Genomic DNA, 21,512 nt, shown 5'->3' with positions numbered 1-21,512 from the left:
CGTCATTGGTTGCCGGTTTGTTTGTTCTTCGTCGACGATGGACCCGAGCCTCGCCGCCTGGAAGCTTGATAGTCTCTGCTTCTACGTGCCGACTGGGACGCTCGTCTGAACCCTTGTGAAGAGTACGAGGGCCTGTTAAATCCACGGTCCCTCGAGGCTCCAAAGCGGGAGTTTCCAGAAGCACCCCTAAAGGGGCGAAAAGAGCGAAAGTTTCTACCCGTTTGGAGGGCGCCGAGGGACCTAGCAGTATCCGTGTCTTCTTTCATCCCCTTCAACGCTTCATCAACCTTTTCGCCAAACAGGTGTTCCCCTTCACATGGCATGTCAAGGACTTTGTACTGGACTTCAGGACGGAAAGTAGTACATTTGAGCCACGCTTGTCGACGAAGTACTACTCCATGGTTGATTTGTTTGAAGCCAGACTCTGCTAGGTCAACTGCAATATTAATTGCGTGGTTCGAGGCCTCTTCGCCATCCCGCACCAGTAACATAGCTGCTTTCCGGTGTTCGTCTGGCAGATGTTCTAGGATAGGGGCTAGTTTGTGCCACATTTCTCTATCGTATCGTGACACGATCGCTAAGGAATTGGCTGCTCTTACCGTCGTCGCACCGACCGAGAGCACCTTTTTTCCAAAGGCGTCTTGCCTCCTAGCCTCGCTTTCTGGTGGCGTTGAACATTTTTGCTGTACCCTGGCCTTCCTAGCCGCTGCCGCCGACACCACCGAGTCAGACAGAGGCTGTGATGTTAGACATTTTGGAGTGGACTCCGGAGCTTTAAACTTTTTCTCAATCCGTCCCTTTATAGCTGGCTCCGAGAACGGATGGCGCATCGTCTTGAGACCTTCTTGCCACACGTGGTCCAGAATTGGGATGGCAAATACCGATTTCCTCCTTTGACCCATATTGTCAAAAAGGAAACAGTCTTTCTTCTGCTCTTCAGGAATCAAGCCGAACTCGGAACAAGCTTTTCCCATCATTGCATGGAAGGCTCCCACATCATCCGGAGGAGATGGCTGTGTCTGGCTCCTCGTAGACTCTACCTCTACATCCGAATTCCATGTTGGGTCCCTCGACGGTGAAAGGGAGATGTCTGACCCTGAGTCACCCAGTATAGAATCGGACTCCGATAACTCACCCTCCTCCTGCGCTCGAGGACGATCTCTTACCGCCTGGGGAGCCGATGGGTTTTTAGTCGTCGAGCGAGCTGCACAAGTTTGCTCGTCGACGGAAGGTACAGAAAAAAGTGACGATGAAGTCCCAGGTTGAGGGATCTGCGTATCCAGCCGCTGCAGGAGCTTCTGAAGAGTATTAAGCACATCCAGAGACAAAACTGTCTGGGGGGTCAGTAATGTTGATGATATAGGCACCATACCCCCACTCGCACTCATCGTCGTCGTCGACGTGGAAGGCCGTAAGCCTAAAACCAATGGCTGCAGAACCGTGCCACCTTCTCCTTCCGCCGAGCAGGCCGTGTCTGGCTGCAGTAAGACTTCAGGGGGGATCGGGTCATAGACCTCTGGCAGCCAAGCCATAGACTGAGTCTCCGTCGACGAAGGAATCCCAACCGCTGCTGCCTGAACAGTAATAGGCATCGTCAATGACACCGAGGTCGACGAGCAAGTAGTCGTCGTCGAGCCCTTAGACTTCGTCACCGATTTCGATGCCGACTTCCCGGCTGAAGCATCTCGACTCATGGAAGACCTGGGACGGTCCCCTGAGGAGGATTTTGACAGCGCTTGCCTCTCCGTCTTAGATGATGAGGAGGAGGAGGGCTTTTTATGTGATGAGGACGACCCAGCATGCTTCCCCTTATGCTTGTCCTCAGCGCGGTTTTCTGCTGGCCGTACCTTTTTTGATGGAGGTTCCGACTTGCTCCTGGAGGCCGTGGAGCCAACTTCCGAAGCCGGGTAGGCACCCGCTCCGTCATTAAGCCAGTCGACCAGCCTTCTTTTACGGTCCTTAAGGGTTTTTTGGGAGAAACCATGGCATATCTCACATGTATCCGCCGTGTGGTGCGGGTGTAGACAGTAGATACAATCCATGTGGGCATCTCCTTCATAAACTTTTTTGAGGCCACATGTCGCACAAGGGCGAAATAACGCTTTTCCAGACATAATTCTCCAGAATTTGAACGTCGCCGAAGCGAAACAGAAGAAACAACCTAGTTTCCACTAGCAGTAATCACGAGGATCCCACTACTTTGAAAGACGGTTGAAATCTGAGGGAGCGCGGGGGCGGGTCCTGTATTTATATCATGACGTCCTGACGGTGCGGGCACGCATGATACAAAACGAGGTGGATAGGACGCATAAGCGTCGAAAAGGTTTTCCTACGGGAAAGGGTCTATATAATGTACCGGGGATTCCCAGCCTGACGACGGGGAATATTCTAAGCATGTGAATCCATGAAAGATCCAATGCTGGAGAAGCCCATTTGTACGCCTTCAAAAGTATCAGGGATCGGGTAGGGCTATATGTCTTAGAAAACTCTGAGGGGAGTCCGTCATTACCAGGTGTTTTGCGGCTAACCAGGGAGGCAATAGCCTCCCCTATTTCTTCCACAGTAATAGGTCTATCTAGGGTGTCTCGCCGGATGGGTGTGAGTCTTGGTAGCCGAATAAGCAAAAGAGCTTCTGTAATGTCTTCCAGAGGAACTGGACAGTCATGGCTATATATTTGCATATCAAAAGTAATAAATATGTCATTAATTGCTAATTGAGACCTCCACGGTGCCCCACATTCGTCTAGGAGCAGTGTTGGCTGGTGTCTAGATTGTTCCCATTTGCAAAGCCACGCAAATAACCTCCCAGGCTTCTCTCCCTCTATATGGGCCCTGGCCGTCTTTGTGGCATAGTCAAATTTAGCCAGCCTCCTCCATGATTCATTTCATGATACTTAGTACGAATTTCAGCCAGTTTGTCTTCTGTCTCTCGACAATGTGGGCCATGGGTCTCTAATATTTTAATCTCCATCTAAGCAGCTTCCAATCCCTCCCATAGGTTAAAACAAAGGTCCCCCGCCTTCGCAACTTTCATTGTTTCAAAGATGGTGCCACAACTGTCCACGATTCCAATATTGCATTCCAAAAAATTGGATGAGAACTTTAGGAGTTCTTCCAGAAAAAGCTCATTAGACAACACGTTTGTGGGCAGGTGCCATGTCGGAGCAGGGAGTATGGGGGTGGCAAGACTCAATTCCGTCAAAAGGGGAGAGTGGTCTGATATCATGCGCCCCAGGTATTCAGCATTATGGTATTCAATTGGGTGTCCTGACCAAGTGAAAAGGTAATCAATTCTGGTAGTTTAAGGGTGAAGTTCCCTCCAGACGTCCACTAAGTCCAAATCTCCCAGAGCTGTGTTTAGAGCAGTGGTTGCTGGGGGAGCATGGTCACAGGTGGCAAGGGATCGATCGAGTGTAACATCTCTTACACAGTTAAAATCGCCCCCCAACCCCTATAGAATAAAGCCTTCTCGCCTGGGCGCTATTAGAGTACAACATTTGTGCATATGGGAGGGATTGTGTGGTTTGGAAGTATGAGTTGACAATACATATTTCTCTATGACTGAGGTACCCCCTCATAGACAGGTATCTCCCCTCCCCATCTCTTTCCACTTCCAGCAGCCGGAAGTGAAGCGAATCACTAGTCCAGGTCAAAACGCCCCTAACAAAGTTGGAGTACGTGGCTCCATAGCCCGTTCCGCCCCATTGGTTGAGGAGTTCCTTCTGTTCCTCTACTAGTAAGTGGGTCTCCTGGAGTAGGGCAATGGAAATCTTCTTGCGCTGTAAATAGGATTTCTCTCAGTTTCTGCATAGGCAGGAGCCCAGGGCCCGCACATTCCAGGTCAATCTCCCAACTGTGGCCATGATGTTGTTTTGAGCTGAAAGGGTCCAACAGGATCATGAGAGCCCTAAAGTCAGACTGAACGTCTTTCGGGTTCACTCTCTCCTTCAGTACAATGTGTGAGTCAAAGGGTCAGCCCTCATTATAGGAGGTTGTATCCCAAGTAGTAACATGCTGCCTCTGGATCATCTGTACATCGTATTGAACATGCTTCCCAGTTAGCGGTATTGTATGGGCTAAACAAAAATATAACTTCAACAACACAACTTTATAACACTTCCTAACATATCCATGTTATTCGGTCATACTGGTATTTTCAGGGCTTGGAGCAGCCTTTTCATACCAGCAAGCGAGACCAGCAACAGGCCAGTGTCTAGTGGCAACTTGTGGGTGGGTAACCAAGACCGGCAGTGGGCAACTGATCCATGCCCCCACTGATCAAAAAGGACCTTAATGTCAACGTGGTTTCAGGCTCCATGATCCATTTGGACAACTGCCTGACATCTTGTCGAAGTAACTGCATGTCCACTTTTATGTCATCTATCTATTTTCTAGGGATGTTCACAGGGACGCAATTACCGCCAATATCTTGTTGTCTTGAGAGACTGCTGTGGGAACCAAAGGAGGTGTCTGTTGATTGCTTGCCTCCTGGGGTGTTTCTGTGTGTTTATTATGGCTAACAAATGGCTCCATGGTGTTAGTCTTCCCCTTAGGTTTCATAGGAGACATCAGTGAGGGGCAGTTGGGAAGCAACCTGGCCCACAGTTGCGCTGTCAAGAGCACCTGGCTGGATGATGAAAAGGGCGCTGAGTTCTCCGGATGTTTAATTCCCTCTTTCTCTCCAGCGTAGGGCCCACTGTTGAGTCACACTTGGTCTAGGGGAAGTAGGCTAGCAAGGTTATGTGATTATTTGAGGTGCTCCCCCGGTGCAAGTAGAAATAATATGGAAGCCAAGCCGCTGACAGCTCCATAGGTATACCCAACGCAGGTCCGCTAGCAATAGCAGGTCTGAGAGCAATTTATACTATAGCACTTGCTAGGGCACTAGGCCGTGTCTGCTGTGGGTTCAGCTGCGTGCTCATATATGAGCTGGCAGAAAACGGGGCAGGATTATGCCATCCATTACAATGGGGTGCACAGGCAGAATAATCATACCTGCAGGCACCAGTCCTGGGTGGTTCTCCATGTGGACGCAGCCTCTGCACGTAGTTTGGCATCTGTGATGTGAAGGAGCCCAGTTCAGGGTCACGGCAGCTCTTCAGCGTCTGTAAGCACACAGCACCGGTGGGTTTGCTCCGTGACCAAGCTCTAATGTAGCTCCTCCAAAGTAGGGGGAATGCACTCCCCAATTCGTCTAGCCCTATGCCCACCAGACCCGTTGTGCACCAGGCCAAGCGCACAAACAGTGGGACCCGAGAAGCAGGGCAGTGTGCTGTGCGCACTGCAGCGGGCTTTCGCAGTGGGTTCTCGCCTTCAAGCACTTTCCTCCTCAGAGCCCTGAGGCTGTCGCCATCTTGGATTACAGGGGGCACCTCGTTCTGGCACAGATTTCTCCCTCTTGCCGGCTTCAATTTGTGTCAGATCAAATGCAGTTAGGTAAGGGCCGGCCGCCTAGGCACAGAAAAGTATTTAAGTTGCACATCCTTACTGCATGTGCTCAGACCACCCCCGCACCCCCCAAATGCTCTTATGCTGTCTCAAAGCTCTTGACAAGTGCTCTATCCTAAGCTCTTAAAGTACATCATGTCAACATCCGAAGAAGCTGTAATTTTACACAGAAACATGTTGATAAAATTGTGTTTAATTTAGAAATGAAGACATAGAATGAGAAATCAAAGTACTAATAGCGTAACAATTTTGTAAAATACCAGACAATTATCTTCACGAGGAATTGATATTTAACTGAAAAATGAACAGAATGAAATGCTGATTTTTTTAATTTTTAAAACTTTTTTTCTATTAAGACAGTAACATCACTTGAAAATGTACTTAGCTTCCTCCATAGCCTTCTCAAACCTTTCTTTACCCATTGCACACAAATATTAGTTGAAAAAGACAACATGGTAAAATAGTAGAGTTGGTGGAGAACCACAGAGGTTTAAAGTCATCAACGTGTCTGCCACTATACCCTGGTCCAACAACATACATGCACAGATATAGACAAAATCTCCCTTAGGTATCCTGGTCCCACAAAAATAATGTGCACATTCAACAGAAATAATTGTTAAAAAAGAGAACATGTTAGAAAGTAGAACAGGTTATGGGTGGCGAAACCAGTTCTAAACATCCCAACTCAAGCACCATAAATACCCTCCCTAGTGCCAACAGTATACATTCCCTGATATAAAGCAAATCTACCAGGGAATTCCTCGACTATTACTTTAGTAGCTTGGGTGAGCTCAGGGCTTAAAGCCAATAGAGATGCTGATCTATGCAAGAAAATATACAGTCAATGTACAAAAAAAGTTATACATAGGTTATGCTCAGATACGGGTGTTAATAACGTGTTATTGAATGCAGGGCAAGCAAAACCGGATCTTAAGAGCATGGAAGCTCGACTTATAGGCATGAGCAAGCAAGCTTGCATAAGGAGGGCTGGGGATCATGACACTCAGTATTGCTCAGCAGCTGCCAGCAATAAGGCTATTGGCACTGCAGGGAGCCAGGTTGTACTGGAAGAGAATGTGGCCACACAAATATAAACAAAGGACCAGAAGGGCACTTTAGAATGGCCTGCAATCAAAATACACTTAGTGCCCTAGCAGGGGGAGTCCCTTTTAGCTGTCAATGCTATGGGACAACCTGCTTAGCGAGAGTAGTGGCGAGAGTGTCGGGTGTCCATGGATCAGGACAAGGCCAAGCGTAATACAGCTGAGGTCATGCAAGTGAGCTGCAGGTAAGATGGGAAGAGGGGGAAGCAGCAGGCACAGTGGAGGGAGGGATCTCAGACAGAGGCAGAACGCAGCATGGCACTGAACTCTATTTTCTGATAGAACAGGACCTCATCTCACTGTGCAGCCACTTTGCTTGGGCTACCATGCCCCTCCTCCACCACTGCATTGAGGCTTCCATCTCCATTAAGACAGTATTATCACTTGAGATTATACTTAGTTTCCTCCATAGCCTTCTCAAACATTTACCCATTTGACACAAATATTTGTTGAAAAAGACAACATGGTAACATAATAGAGTGGGAGTTGGGTAAAAAACCACAGAATATTAAAGTCATCAACGTAACCACCACTATACCCATGTCCAGCAACATTCATGCACAAATATAAACACAATTTCCCTAAGGTATCTTGGTCCCTCAACAAAAATGTGCCCATTCAACAGAAATCGTTTTTAAAAATAGATCATGGAACAGGTTATGGGTGGTGACAGCCAGAGTTCTAAACCGCCTTTTGCTCCTCAGGGCTTGCTGCTCAGATGCCATGTTTGGCCTCGCCCAACTTTCTCCTTTCCTTTCCTTTGTTAGCTCTCAGGAAAGGATCTTCATTGGCCGGACAGTCCGCCACAAGGCCGATTTCTTCCTCTGCGCTGTGCATCACTGACTCCAAGGACATGCCCCCGATGCCACGACAGCCCAGCTTCCTCTTCCACTGTTAGCACCTGTCCCAGTGGTGTTAATAACTGTATGCCCACCTACTTGGACTACATCAGGTCGTAATGGCCCTGCGTTCTTGTTAACTTGGGCTCCGGGGCCATTACGATGGTGTAGCCTGTAGGGGAGGAATATAAAGCTTAAGGAAAAAATAATAACTAAACCCCAGTAAAGAAGTGAGGTTTGAAATGGGTGCAAAGGAGATAAATATGTTTACCATGTGGCTCACCTGTATGATGGTTTATAACTGAAACCCATATTCGTCTACCGGAGCTATCGAAATATTCATACATTTTTCATAAATTCATCAAAGTTTGTTGTTGGTCAGATTTGTTTTAGTTAGAACTTTCCAATTTTCCAATAATATATTCCAACATGTGGGGGGCAATAGATGAATGAACCCTTCAGTTGTTTGACAGCCTGCCATTAGAATAAAAAATAGATTCCACGTATCACCCTTAAAAAATGGACACTTGTTTCGCAAATCTTTGAGTTTAGTTGAGGAAATTCTTTCCATCCTCTACTGTCGCCTTTCTTTGCAAGATCATGACATTTACAATGACAGTTCCTAGTGACAGTGAAAAGAAAAAGCATCTTCTTCGCCAGACCAAACACATCTCTTAGAGCCATTGTTCGTGCATTCATTTCTGTCAATCATTTGCAAAGCAGCAGCGCCATGGCTGAGAGCTGCATGTGCCTCTGAAACCTAAAATCGAAAGCACATTTATTTGAAGTCAGGAGGTGATGGCTAAGGCAATTAGAGGGGGGACTTCACACAATAATTCAAATAAACCGATCTACCAGTTATTGACACGGTCAAGGTGACCTAAGGGTGAAATAGCAGCAGTAAAACATATTTTCTCACAATCATCTGCATACTGCACATAAGATACATTAATTAAAATATAGAGCCCTTTCAGCTATTTACAGATTTTGAGTTCTGTGCACTTAAGAACGAGTCGCAAAGGTTTTCATCCTGACCGTCTTCTAATTATCAAGCACCTGTTAAATGAACTACATACTGGCAATGGTCCAGGGAGAGAGAGAAATAATCATGGCATCGAATGAACACAGTCCAATGACTGTACTTAAAAGCAACATTTGTTTGAATATCACTCTTTTTTTTATCAGCATATACACTGCACACCCATATTAGCTTCTCACCCTGGTATCCTCACATTTTGCTTACTAGGAGTCCTGGCTTCAGCATACCTACACCACACTTGCACTCAGATCTCCACATGGTACTGCACATAGTACAACATCCACACACAATGGCTCACGGTGCCTTTACAATGGATGCTCAACCGATACCACGATGCATTGCTCAAACCTAGATCACAATAAATTCACAGGACAGGTGGGTAACACTACATTCTTGGCATTGAACAGCTCAAACTTCACACACACGCATAGCACACATCACACTGATGATGAACTCAACATTGTTCACAATGTACTCAAAATGCCTACCTGCAACAGAAGCATGATTCATATGCACCCCTCAGAGGCAGCACACCACAGCACACTGTTCTCAATCCCTTGCATGGCCCCCAATACAATTGAATTTACACTACACCACTCTCATTACACTGCTTACAATACACTTTACACTTGCACTGGCAACTCACACTGTTTTCACCTGCAATGCTGACAGTACCTAGAGACCTGTTCATAACGCATGGATGCTGATGGCGGAGGCCTTTCTTTAAACCCTACATATGTGAACCACTCACACACCCATTTCATATTGAGCTCCCCACGCTGTACTGATTAGAGAGCACTCAAATAACACTGCAGCACTCAACGTACACTCAAACAAACTGTATGAAACCGCACTGTACATGCCACTCTGATCATACTAAACTCACACTGCAATCAAAGTTCTATGTTTTTACACTACTTCTTCTGAACATTCACACGGCACTCACATACTATATGACTTTCACTACATTGCTCATACTGAGCTCACACTCCATCTGCATTAATCACTTTCATGGGTGATCGGCACCACTCTGCCACAGCACGCACTATATAGCTTAACAGTGGCAATATGTGTGGTCAGAGCATTGTGCAATCCAGGGCATGAGTGGCCTTGGGGCATTGAGCAAATTGGCTAATCTTGCCTCTGGGATTGTTTGTTGACCCATCGAATGTGCTGGAAAACAAACTCTTATTATTTTTATTGTAGTCCTCATACACGGAACGCATGAGACTTGGAATTGGGCACTGTTATCACAAAGTCTGTGATCGCCATTTTGGGTTTGGTAATAATCATCACACTATTGTGACCAATTTCCTCACCTGTCACATTTGGCAATTTATCTGAGATTAGACGTCTCATTCTTGTTAAAACGAAAGTTGATGTTACTATTTCTCAGAGTTGACGTTTTTGAAAGATCATAAAGTGATTAGATATGTTATGCCCATTATTATTAACCATTACAATTAAGACGAAGGGCCCGATTCATGGAAATGTTTGCAGAAATTCCACTGGGGCCATGCAGCAAGAAGGATACTGCAGGAGCCTGCGCACAGATAAAAAAATGTGCGCCCCGCGTATTCATGGAATTTACTGCGCAAAGTAACCATAACCACAAGCCTTTTCCAGAACGTCCCTGACACACCCAGACATAAAGCATAAACAGTCAGAACAGCTACTGCTGCGTGCTCCCCCGGCTGTGAATACATGCACCCTTCAAACAGTGCATGGGGTCCCCCGCAAGCAAGCCTGCATTTTAGGGACACTGTGCATGGTCCCCAGTAACCATACCTGGCACCCCAATGACATGCGTATGAAAAATCATAACTCAGTTGAAATCTCGAAAAATCTGCATTCAAACCCTTGTAAACCATCCCTGCACGCTACCCTCCACTGTGTACATACCCCCCTAAATTGGATCAGAACCCCAGTTGTGTGCACACACCCCAAAATCTGACATGCAATCCCACCTTTGTGCTGCAAATCCTACCCGTAAATGCCCACAGAGTGGGGGATAGTATGAAGGACTTGTGTGGACATTTCACAGCCAAAAGGCTGCATGAGCAAATCCATGAATTTGTCTTGTGGAGCGCAATTATGGGCATGCTAGAGACTGCCTGCAGGCCGTTCCTCTGAACAGCCACTTTTTTGTAAGTTCTTCCCCATTTCTGTTGTTCCGCCACCTGACCCAGCCCTCTGTGCAAGCCATGCCCATGCTCAGCATGGAGTCTCACGCAAGGCCCTCGACTACTCGCAGAGACGTGACGAGCCTGTGCGAACGCCAGGGGAGTGCAGGAAAATTACTGTGCATTCATAACCATGAATCAACGAACGCGGATTTGCACACAGTTTTTCGTGCAAGTACCCTTTTTTCCATACAAATGATTCCCTGAATCGGGCCCTACATCTCACTAATTTAAAATACTTTTGCTTAAGCTTACCAGAAACTGAAAGAAGGCTGCAAGCTTTCAAATTACTGTCTGCGTACAATAACTGTACTTTGGGGGCAGGGGTAAAGTGAATGTGCTTTGGGTAAAAAGGAATCCCCCTATTAGGATAAAAAGGATGGTCAATTTGTGTAGAAATTGAAGTGAGAACAAAAATGTTACTGTCATGTCTATGGAAACAAAATATATTGAATTTATACCATCTATCCAGCTCTTCATGTGTGCCATTTCTATGGGTTCACCTTACCCCGAAACCAGGCTGGCTCCAAGGATAGAACAATATTTTTCAAAACATACTTCTACCAAAACAATCTTGTCCAAGTAAATTAGGATAACAGAAAAAGTAATGACCGTGCTACTTTGTCATAACCACAATATAGGGAGCTGGTAGGAAACCTTCCCCAAGCATTTCCATAATTCTCAGACAGATGTTCTTGTGACCATATTGCCTAACGTTCCACAAATATAACCAGGGTGTGGAGGGCAATGATATAGCGCAGTGCAGGTCTACCTTTAGGAGTAAGAAGGTCCTATTTGAGAGCAGAGTTTAATGTTGCAATGGCGGTGGTGTAATGGAAGGGGTAGGGGGCATGTATGGCACAGGAGTGGAAGCAAAAGTCAGCACAGATTGGGCTCTGGATAATTAGGTGTAGCAGAGTGTTAGTGCAAAGGGTCTTCTCTGATGAGGGTGATAAGTATACTATCGGGAAACAGGTTAATTAGATAGTCAGTGTGTGATTAAGCCCATGAATACATTTGAAGAGTAAGAGAAGACATTGGAAGAGACAAGTGCATCTAGGTCCACCTGGAATGAAGTGGAAGAGGTATCAGTAGAGCTTACAGTGGGTACACAATGTAAAGTTCAAAACGTTTTTTATGGGGTCAAAGGAGTAGAGAGGAAGCTGCAGGAGGATACTACAGCAATATTAAATTCTGCAAATAACAGCAGTGATGAGAGTTTTGGCTGAGTAGTATGTTAGTTTGAGGCTAATGATGTAATGTTTCTGGAAATGTTCAGGTCATGGACAAATATTTCAGAAACAAATTATATCTTGTGTCCTTTACAGATATAAATTCATGCAGGTACTAACATAACACGTTTATTAAAGAGAGAAGGTGACAAAAATGTAATTTAGTGGATTGCCTACATATATGCCGAATTAGCAATTTCAGCCAAGTCCCATATAGCCCAGAGCCAGCCAGAAGCCATCACTTGAAGTTCACCTCCACTTGGTAAACGGGCAATGCTTTGTGGGTATGCAAGTTAATTCAAAAGTCAAGCTTTTGTTCCAGGGAAATGTCTTTGTTCATAGGGCAGTGCTATTTCATACATAGTTTTTTCAACCCTAGACATACACTTTGGGGGAGAGGAAATACATTTTGTATTTGTAGTTCTTTTGTTTAGCCGTGGCTAACAAAAAACGGCCGTGAAGGTTTTTTCTATAACCACATCTATAACAAAAGCATATGCGTAGGTGCGCAGCGCTTTTTATCATTTTATTAGTTGTTCTTATAGGCGCAGCTATTGTTATAGCCATCTCTATTAAACCATACATTTTCTTTGCAATAATCATATTGTTATGTGGATGAGAGAGCACAGAATTGTATTTGTCTGTGTTATTTTACATGCTTAGGTGTTTCATTTGAAGTTTTGAAGGTCGGCTTAGTTTGAGTTTGAGCGTGCAAGAAAAATGTACATGTAGCCGTGGCTACAAAGCAAGATCTTGGCTGGGTCGAATAGACGCGGCTATGAAAGATGCTGGGTGGGAGGAAAAAATGATATCTTTGAGTTTGATTGTTTTTTACTGGTTGGTGTTACTTGTGTAGCTCGCTGTGATAGGATGTGGTTTAAATGTGTCATCCATTGTAGTAGTTCTATTAGTATATAGTCCTCTTCTTTTGGTATTAATTTTGAAAAGTATAAAATCAACAATTTTCTGCAGTTTTATCTTTTGATTCCAGAACTCTCACTGTGCAAGAGTGTGGGTGATGTGAAAGTACGTGTTAACAAATATTAACATATTTGAAGGTTTATTTGCAGTGTTGTGTGTATTATTTATATTTACCATGGGTAGTATAGCTTAGTGGCATTGCGCTCGTATAGGAAGCAAAACGATGCAGAGCAACACAGGTTTGAATCCCGGGTCCGTACTTAGAAACCTGCTCGTAGTGCACCTGCAACAGAGGGTTGGTCAGTACTGATGTTCCTAAGCTTTGGCATGGAACTTTGTTGACTAGAAAGGACTGTTTGCAATGATCAATATAAAGTTATGTTTTTTGGTAGGGTAGATATCTCATCTATGGAATCTCGGGTGTCCTGATTGGTCATGGCTACTGTTTCTATCTGTTTAACTGTTTCGTTTTCCATATTCTCCAAATGTACTTAACCTACGCCATCCTTTCTTGTTCTGCATATTTACTTAACCTACACATTCTCTCTTTTTTCCAAGTTTACTTAACCTACCCAGTCACCCTATTGCAGAACCTTAGCATAATGTCCCTTGTTTGTTCTCACCCAGTTTACATATGTATGTTCATTGATTATAGTAACAGTTATTATTATTTTATTGTACCTCCATTATGTTAGTGAATTAGTAATGACAATTTACATTATGTTTGGAGAGAGTAATTTCTTAATGAGCTTGAGTGGCATCCCCCGGAGAAGCCAATTGTTGCATAGGTAGCACTTTACTCTCAAAACTGAAACAATGTGAGCACTAATATTGGAACAGGCGGAATTGACAATGCTGAAGCTCCACATCTTAGTGTTTTTTTGTACAAGGTGCATGGGATTTTTTAAATGTATGTGTTTAAACAGTGTTCATTTATCTTGAAATATTTCCAACTATCTGCAACGGTCTTCTTGTAGGTTGTTTTGTATGGGGTGAAAAAGACTGCTAATGTGAAAATGAAAATGATATTTCTAGTGTTTCTACCAGTGTGATTGTTTTCTATCCCTTGTTCTCCAAGTTTACTTATCCCATCCTAGTCTCTCTTCTCCAACTTTACTTAACCTTCCCTGTCCTCTGTCCTGCAATGACCCAGTATATCCCTGTGTGTTTATTGTAGTAGTAGTTTTTATCCAATGTACACACACAAGATGTTGAATCAACTTTGAGATTCCAAACTGTGCGGCAGCTTGTTTGAAGGACGCCTCTCTAAAACAATTCCACATAATTTGTACATCACTGTCTCGATTTCCTTTTGCTGTATTTGTCCTTCACCTGTTAATATTGTCAACTGCCAGTAACTGTTTCTTATGTACCTTGCTTTTTTATGGAGGTAAAGCAAAGCCACACACTGCAGCTCAGTCTCCAAGTTTACTTATTCCGCCCTATAGTCTCTTGGTGTCCAAGTTTACTTACCCTACCTCATCCATTCTATTGCAACTACCTAGTATACCTTACCCTGCTTATTCTTACCCAGTTTATATATTGCTGTTCATTTATTGTAGTGACAGTTTTAATACTTTTGTTTATATAATTGTATGTTTTTTTTATCTAAGTTGGATTTTTTTCCCAATGACCCACTGAGTAATATGTCAAAGAGAAGAACAGTGTTGTATGCACAAATGTTGTATCATATATAGTGCATGTGATGCATTGCATACAAGATACACGGGTCATAAAACGTGTGTATTAAATTGTGTTTCTTAAAGTGTGTGTTTTCTTTAACTAATTATGGTTTCTCTTTTACAGATAGAAGGATATTATTATATTTTTTAAACATAGATGAATAACCGCGGCTATGGTATCGCCTAATGGGGTCTTTAATTTCGGAGGCGCAGTTAACGCAACAATGACTGGGGAGCTTCGTAGCTGCAGGTTTGTTGGTCCACTAAAAGGCAACGTGAGCTGGGTTTAGACCGTCGTGAGACAGCTTAGTTTTACCCATACCTGTGTCGATAGACCTCAATGTGCAAAAAAGTACTCTGTACCTGAGAGAGTCCTTTCTAAGAATGATCTATTATGTATATATGTATAAACATCTATGTGACTTACTCCCCAAAGTTTCATATTGTAACTGCGGCTAGAAAGAAAGTCAATGAATAGCCACGACTTTGAGTGATGAGTTAAAAAAACACAATCCTATAGCCATGAAGATATAAAAAGGGGCGCCATTGGTGTATTGAAGATCGTGCCTAGGAACAGCAACGATGATGGGGTTTTTACCCGTGGCTATCCCAAACCCCAGCCCATGCCTGGGTTGTTACCCGTGGGTATACAGTGCAGCTGTGGCTAGGTAACAGCTACGGCATGTTGTGCGTTGTGTAGTCACGGCTATAAAAATGTATTTCAGAAAATATACATACATGTGTGTGGATAGTCATCTTGTAAAGTTTTTTTAAGATGTATTGAAAATGTTACAATAACTGTTTACAAATACTACAAAACAGTTATTGTAACATTTTATGTACGTTTTATACATTAACAATACATATAAGTGTACATACTTTAGAAAGGTAAATAAATATGCAAACACAGTTTGTTAAAAATAGATATATATGGGGGGAATGTGGTTGTGGGCTGTCTCGTTCTTTTAGTTTGAACACATGACGCATCTTCTTCTTCGGCCCAATCATCTGGATTCTTACTGTCCATAATTTGTCTTACATTTTCACTGTCCTTTTTCTTTGATTGTACTTCTTTTTGAACATTAATTAACAATTGTTTTAATTCTGTTAATGAATCCATGTTTAGTTTTGTGCCTAATTCTCGTGGTGCTTTTTGTTTAATTCTTTGTGATACTTGAATTACTTCTTCATCTGTTTAAAAATATTTGAAACATTTTTAAACATTTGAAGATATAATACACATAAAACATATTTGTGTTAATTACATAGATATGTAAAAGTAGTTAAATATACAATGGGCCTCATTATGAGTCAGGCGTTAAGGGGTTAACGGCGCCGTAAACGGCGCCGACCCTTAACGCCTGATTACAAGGTCCCTTAGCGCCATGGTGATTTTAACGCCTGCTTTTTGCAGGTGTTAAAATCCATGGCGCTAAGGGACCATGGTGGTAATTACGCCACCGTAATTTACGGTGGCGTAATTAGGGCCTTCCCCACTCCCATTATGCCCTATGGGGCAAAAATGGGAATGGGGAAGGGTAAAATGGGAAATGGGGATTTACCGCCCCACTCACCTTGGAATGGGGCGGTAAATCCGCCATCCACCATGGTGTAAACGTAGTTTACACCATGGTGGTAAGGGTACGACCCAGGCGGTAACTTACCGCCTGGGTCGGAATGAGGCCCAATATCTGTTTCATGACTGATATTTGTTCAATAACATATTACTGTTAGTCTAATTTTTCTTAGTCATAATTTAGATAAACTTAAAAAATAAAGTTAGAAAATCCTGAATTTTGTGCAGTTCTTATGGCTGCTTTTCTTCAGTATCTTTTTTTTTAATGTCTTCCTCTGTAGGATAGTTTTCCTCCAGCCACTCAACATAGTTTACCATTCTATTGTGATAGAAAAAAACATTGCTTAGCACCTGAGATATTAGAATAAACAATGGAAGAAAATTAAATTAGCAGAGAAGGTGGAATTCCTTGTTTTTACTTTCTGATTGGTTGTTTATTGTTTGTGTGGGTGACAGCTGCCAATAATATGTAAATTACCTCAGATGCTGTTGAAATGTTAAACCTATACATGTACTTTTTTGGGTGATAGTTATATGTGACAATAAAAGTGTAGATTATGCTGTATCATTATATTAAGAGTTTTTCTATATAGTATATTTTGTTCTGCTTGAGGTTAAGGTGGAGTTTAAGGAGAGTGTGCTATTTATGGTGTATATATATATATATATATATATATATATATATATATATTGTTTGATTGGATATTTGAAACATGGAAACAATTTCAGAAGGGGAGGAATTTAATTGTTCAGAAGACTGTGGAGAATTTGAGAATGGGGTTAACAGTGATGTTGAGGACATAAGTAATGTGATGTCAATGCATTGGCTTCCAAAGATGTATTTGCTTCTATAATATTTTTTGAAATTATAGGTTTATGCTGCATTTGCGAAGAAATAGGTTTTTATCTAAAGAAAGAGCACAGAGACATGTTCCAAGATGTATTGAATTGTAATAGAGATGATGAGTATTTCTCTGATTGAAAATATATTTTTTAGTTATATATTAGTAAAATAATCCAAACCCTCTTTTAAGAGCCACCCAGAGGACTTTTAAAGTATATTGGAAAAGGAAAATACATTTGATGTGTTTTTTATATAAGCAGCTGTGGCTATCACTGCAGCCCATGAAACATTGTGTTGTGTCACAAGGGGTGATAGCCGTGGGGTACCAGCAAGCAAATGGGACATCCTGTAATTTTTGGCAGGTGTGCCCATGGCTATAACTATCGCCGTAGCACGGGTATAGCGTTACCAATTGTTGTGCATTGATCATGATATTTCAATGATTTTACAGTATATAATGTTACATATGTTTCTGATTCTATGTCTTCATGTGTACCTATGTGTTATTTGAATTTTTAAACCTTGTTAATATGTTATTTTGAATGTGTAAAAATTTAACGGGTAGCCACACCTACCAGCGGCTGTCCACCCCCGCGTCTATCAGTATTCCAATTAGACATTGAGCATTTTGGTGGTCTGATGTAGCCGCGGGTATAAGCCTGGCTGCCCTATCCACGGCTAGAACTGTTTGTATGTTCTCACCTCATGGCATGTGTGATTCAAATCTGAAACCTTTGCAATATGTGTTTTTCAATGTATGGAAAAATATAAGTGTATCCGCGGCTATGCAAGGGTACTTTCTGAGTAAACAGGGTTATAGCCGCAAATATAGAATTTGTCCAATACAAAAATAGGTTTAATTTAATTATCTTTCTACATGTTCTATAAAGTACTCTTTAGAAGGATTTGTGTGGTTTATTGACTGTTATATGTTGTAATGAAAATGTGTAGGCCATTTTTGTTGTTTGCTTTGTACAGTCCTCTTTTGTGCTATTGACTTCTGAAAGCTATAAAAGTGACCTTTTTGAGAAATGTTGACATTTTGATTCCAGAACTCAGAGTGTGCATGTGGTGAAGATCTATTCATTCTTTGGAGCAGCTGAAGGTAAGTGTTTGTGATTTAAAATATGTTTAATGCATAATATGAATTGTTGTTTATATACAATGTATTTTGTATGTTTAAGTTTGAAATTTAGTAACATTTATAGGCATTACTTGGAAAGTAGGGTTTTTGATAGGGTTTTTGATATTTTAGAGTGTTCAAGCAGTAGTAAATGTTATGGTTATTGTGAGAAAAAGGGGTTTTCTCACTGTTTTGTTTAAGGATTTATTTGATAATTTGCTGATTTTGTGGCTTTGGGAATTTTTTGTTTTATCTTTTTATTTGTTAACATTAATCTGCTGTTTGTCTGTATTTTAGATATATGTTATTAGAAGTCTTATAAGTTATTTGTTTGGGAATTTTATTCTGCATAAAAGGGTGTTCCTACTGAATTTTGTTGCATTATGTACCTTGGGCATCCACAGTCTGCTCACTAAGAACATATGTGAAATTGAGTGTACCATTTCTGTCACAGATTTGAAAGTACATTGCATCACTGCCTTGCATCCAGAACACCCTTGGTACCATAATGTATAGCACCATTGCATGAAGATGAGCTCGATGTGTGAGAATAAAATGTTGGTAGTACTTCATAAACAAAAAACAGCAACCATATTTGGTACTTTGACAATCTGTCTGTAAATGGTGTACTTTGGGAGGGCAGGCACCCACTTGGTTACTATACTATGTGATGACATGCACTGTTACATAATGATCATTGGAGGATGTGAAATGAATAGGGTGCATAGCAGACCCTAGCCTCAACTCAACCAAGCAGCATAACTCTACCCTTGAGAAATATTGCAGCTGTGTATGTGTTTTGTAGTTGGATATTAAACTGTTTCTTGTAACCCTATATAAGTGACTTTCTTGTGTCAGAGTTATGGAAGTGTTTAAAAGTGGCTTTTTATTTGAGAAGTCTTATGATGCAGTGCACCTGATCAATGCTAACTTGGTTATGTTGTTTATTCGTGGAGATTTTGGAATTCTAGCCACTTAACGTCAAAGTTAATCACCTGGTAACTTTCCAGTGAACATTTTTTCTCTTGCAAAGTGGTTTCGGAATTGTAAACTAAGATAATGGCTACAGTAGGCCAGGTCCCACAAGAGTGTTTTTGGGTTTCAAGTGTAATACAGCATGGATTCTGAGCAATTGTGAAATAAAGTGAAGGAGAAAGCAAAGTGGCTAAGGCCTCATAGTTTGCATTTCAGCTGTTCTGTAGTAATCCATCAAATGCCTGTTTTTGGTATGAGCTTGGAAAATCCATGTTTTGTGCATTTCTTTCATGTGATATGTGTATGCATTCTATGAATTCTTAAATTGTGAAAGAAATTGTTACTGTGGCATATAAGATCAGCTCACTTTTTATTCTGACTTATCATCCAAAAATGTACTATGCCAACCTCAGATATATCACAACCGGACAAACTCAGTGCCCATCCAGTGACACTCTACTTTGTTCATCTTATTTACACTATATGAGCTCTATGTGGGAGATTATTTTATACTGCAGCACTTCCACTCTAATCTAATTGTTGCATTATGTAGCTCAGTTATGCACAGTTTCCTCACCAACTATATATGTGAAATTGAGCCTAACATTTTGGTAATATATTTTAAAGTAGATTCCATCACTGCATTGTATGTAGAACACTATGCATAATATAATGTTCAGCACCAGTTCATGCACATGTCAGTCATTTATAAATAATAAACAGCAACCATATCTAGTACTTTCACAATTTGCTTGGAAATGGGGTGCTTTGGTAGGACAGGAACCATCTTGGGTTCCATGGTATGTGATCACATATGTTGTTACACAATGCACAGACATAGGAAGATGTCAAATGAATGGGGGTACATAGTAATTCATATCATCAAACAAAGAGATGACCTCTACCCTTGAAAAATATTGCAGCAGTGTTTTTTTCTGTTTCGAAGTTGGATATCAAGCTCTTCCCTATGATCCCATATTTGTAACTCCTTTTGTGTCAGAATTGCAAAAGTGTTTGAATGTGGCCTTAAATATGACAAGTCATATGATGGAGTGCAGGTGATCAATGCTAACTTGGTTATGATGTTGGCAAATGTTAATTTCCTTATTTGTGGTAATTCATGGATTCTGCCATCTTACAGGGCAAGTTAATCTGAACTGTAACGTTTCCAGTGAACTTGTGTTCTCTTGAGAAGTGGTTTGGGAAGTGTACTCTGAAGTTATGGCTAGAGTATGACAGGTATTACTTAAGAGATGTTCACTGGGATGGGGCAAGGGCAATATTGATGTGGTTCGCTAGGGTAGCTTTCTGGGACTGTCCAAGGCACTTGGCCATTCAAACCCTAGTGAGTGTGGGGATGGGCAGTGGAGGGAGAACACAGATGGTGATGTCTTTTGTTGAGTAGCAGTAGTACCGATTAGTTTGTAGGTAAAATATAGTATATGAGGTCAGGCCATAGGCTCTATCAGGCCTGAACTCGTATAGACAGGTAAGGTCCTTGGGCCTCATTCCGAGTACGGCGCTAACCAATGGCGCTATTAACGCCTTGGTTGACGCCGTACCCGGACCGGCAGCACCTTGGTGGATGGCGGAATTACCGTCCCATTCCAAGGTTGGCGGGGCGGTAATTCCCCAATCCCCATTTACCCTTCCCCATTCCCATTCTTGCCCCATAGGGCATAATGGGAGTGGGGAAGGCGTTAATTACGCCACTGTAAATTACGGTGGCGTAATTGACATCAAGGTCCCTTAGCGCCATGGTTTTTAACACCTGCTAAAAGCAGGTGTTAAATCCTCCATGGCGCAAAGGGAACTCGGAGTATGGCGGTAAGGGATTACCGCCACCGCTCTCGTTAGCGGTGGCCGCTATCCCTTACCGCCATACTCGGAATGAGGCCCCTTGTCTTTGTACACCCTTTGATGAGGACACCTACAGTAGCATTATTAATTCAAATAAAACACACAACCACGGAAACAAAATAACACTTGACACAATTATAAAAACATATATCAAGCTGAATGTAGCTCACAATCTCCACAAGCGATAAATCATTAAAAGGAAAAGGGCCTTATACGACCTACTGTTTTTGATATTATTAAGACTACTAGAAGTATATGTAAAAAAAAACTACATTACAGCTGAATTCAGAACTAAAGGTATAGGTAAGATGCTTCATTCGATTTCATCGACTTAAAGGAAGAAGCTACAGCTAAGGTTTCAGAGATATTTCTTCCACTTATACATAAATGTCAAATATGAGACTCTTGAGCCTACTGGTTAGTAGGACACATTGTAAACAGTTTGGAAAACCTTTTATCCATTAGTGCACTACAAAATTAGAAGAGATGTCTTGTTGTTTCAATGTTGCCTTCTAGATGACAAAATCGGCACAACAGATCTTCAGCAGAAATCACACCGCACCGTGAACACATTTCTTTAGTTGTCAATAGGTTCCATCTCAGTTGCAGAAAGATTTTTCTATAATTTTTATCTAGAAATGTAGTACGGTATCTCACCCACTTTTTTATGTTCATAGGCAAGATGAG

At 42.2% G+C, this 21,512-nt stretch overlaps 1 protein-coding gene across 3 annotated transcripts in view; it reads right to left on the bottom strand.

Moving 5' to 3' along the window:
• Positions 1-21,512, bottom strand: part of GAS2 (growth arrest specific 2) — a 1,136,685-nt gene that overhangs the window by 321,890 nt on the left and 793,283 nt on the right. The gene's annotated exons all lie outside the window — the stretch shown is intronic.

This window comes from Ambystoma mexicanum, chromosome 11 (genome assembly GCF_040938575.1).
Source record: "Ambystoma mexicanum isolate Mex_15411 chromosome 11, UKY_AmexF1_1, whole genome shotgun sequence".
Classification (NCBI taxonomy): domain Eukaryota; kingdom Metazoa; phylum Chordata; class Amphibia; order Caudata; family Ambystomatidae; genus Ambystoma; species Ambystoma mexicanum.
The sequence above is the reverse complement of the archived record's forward strand: the minus strand, read 5'-3'. Positions and strand labels throughout refer to the sequence as shown.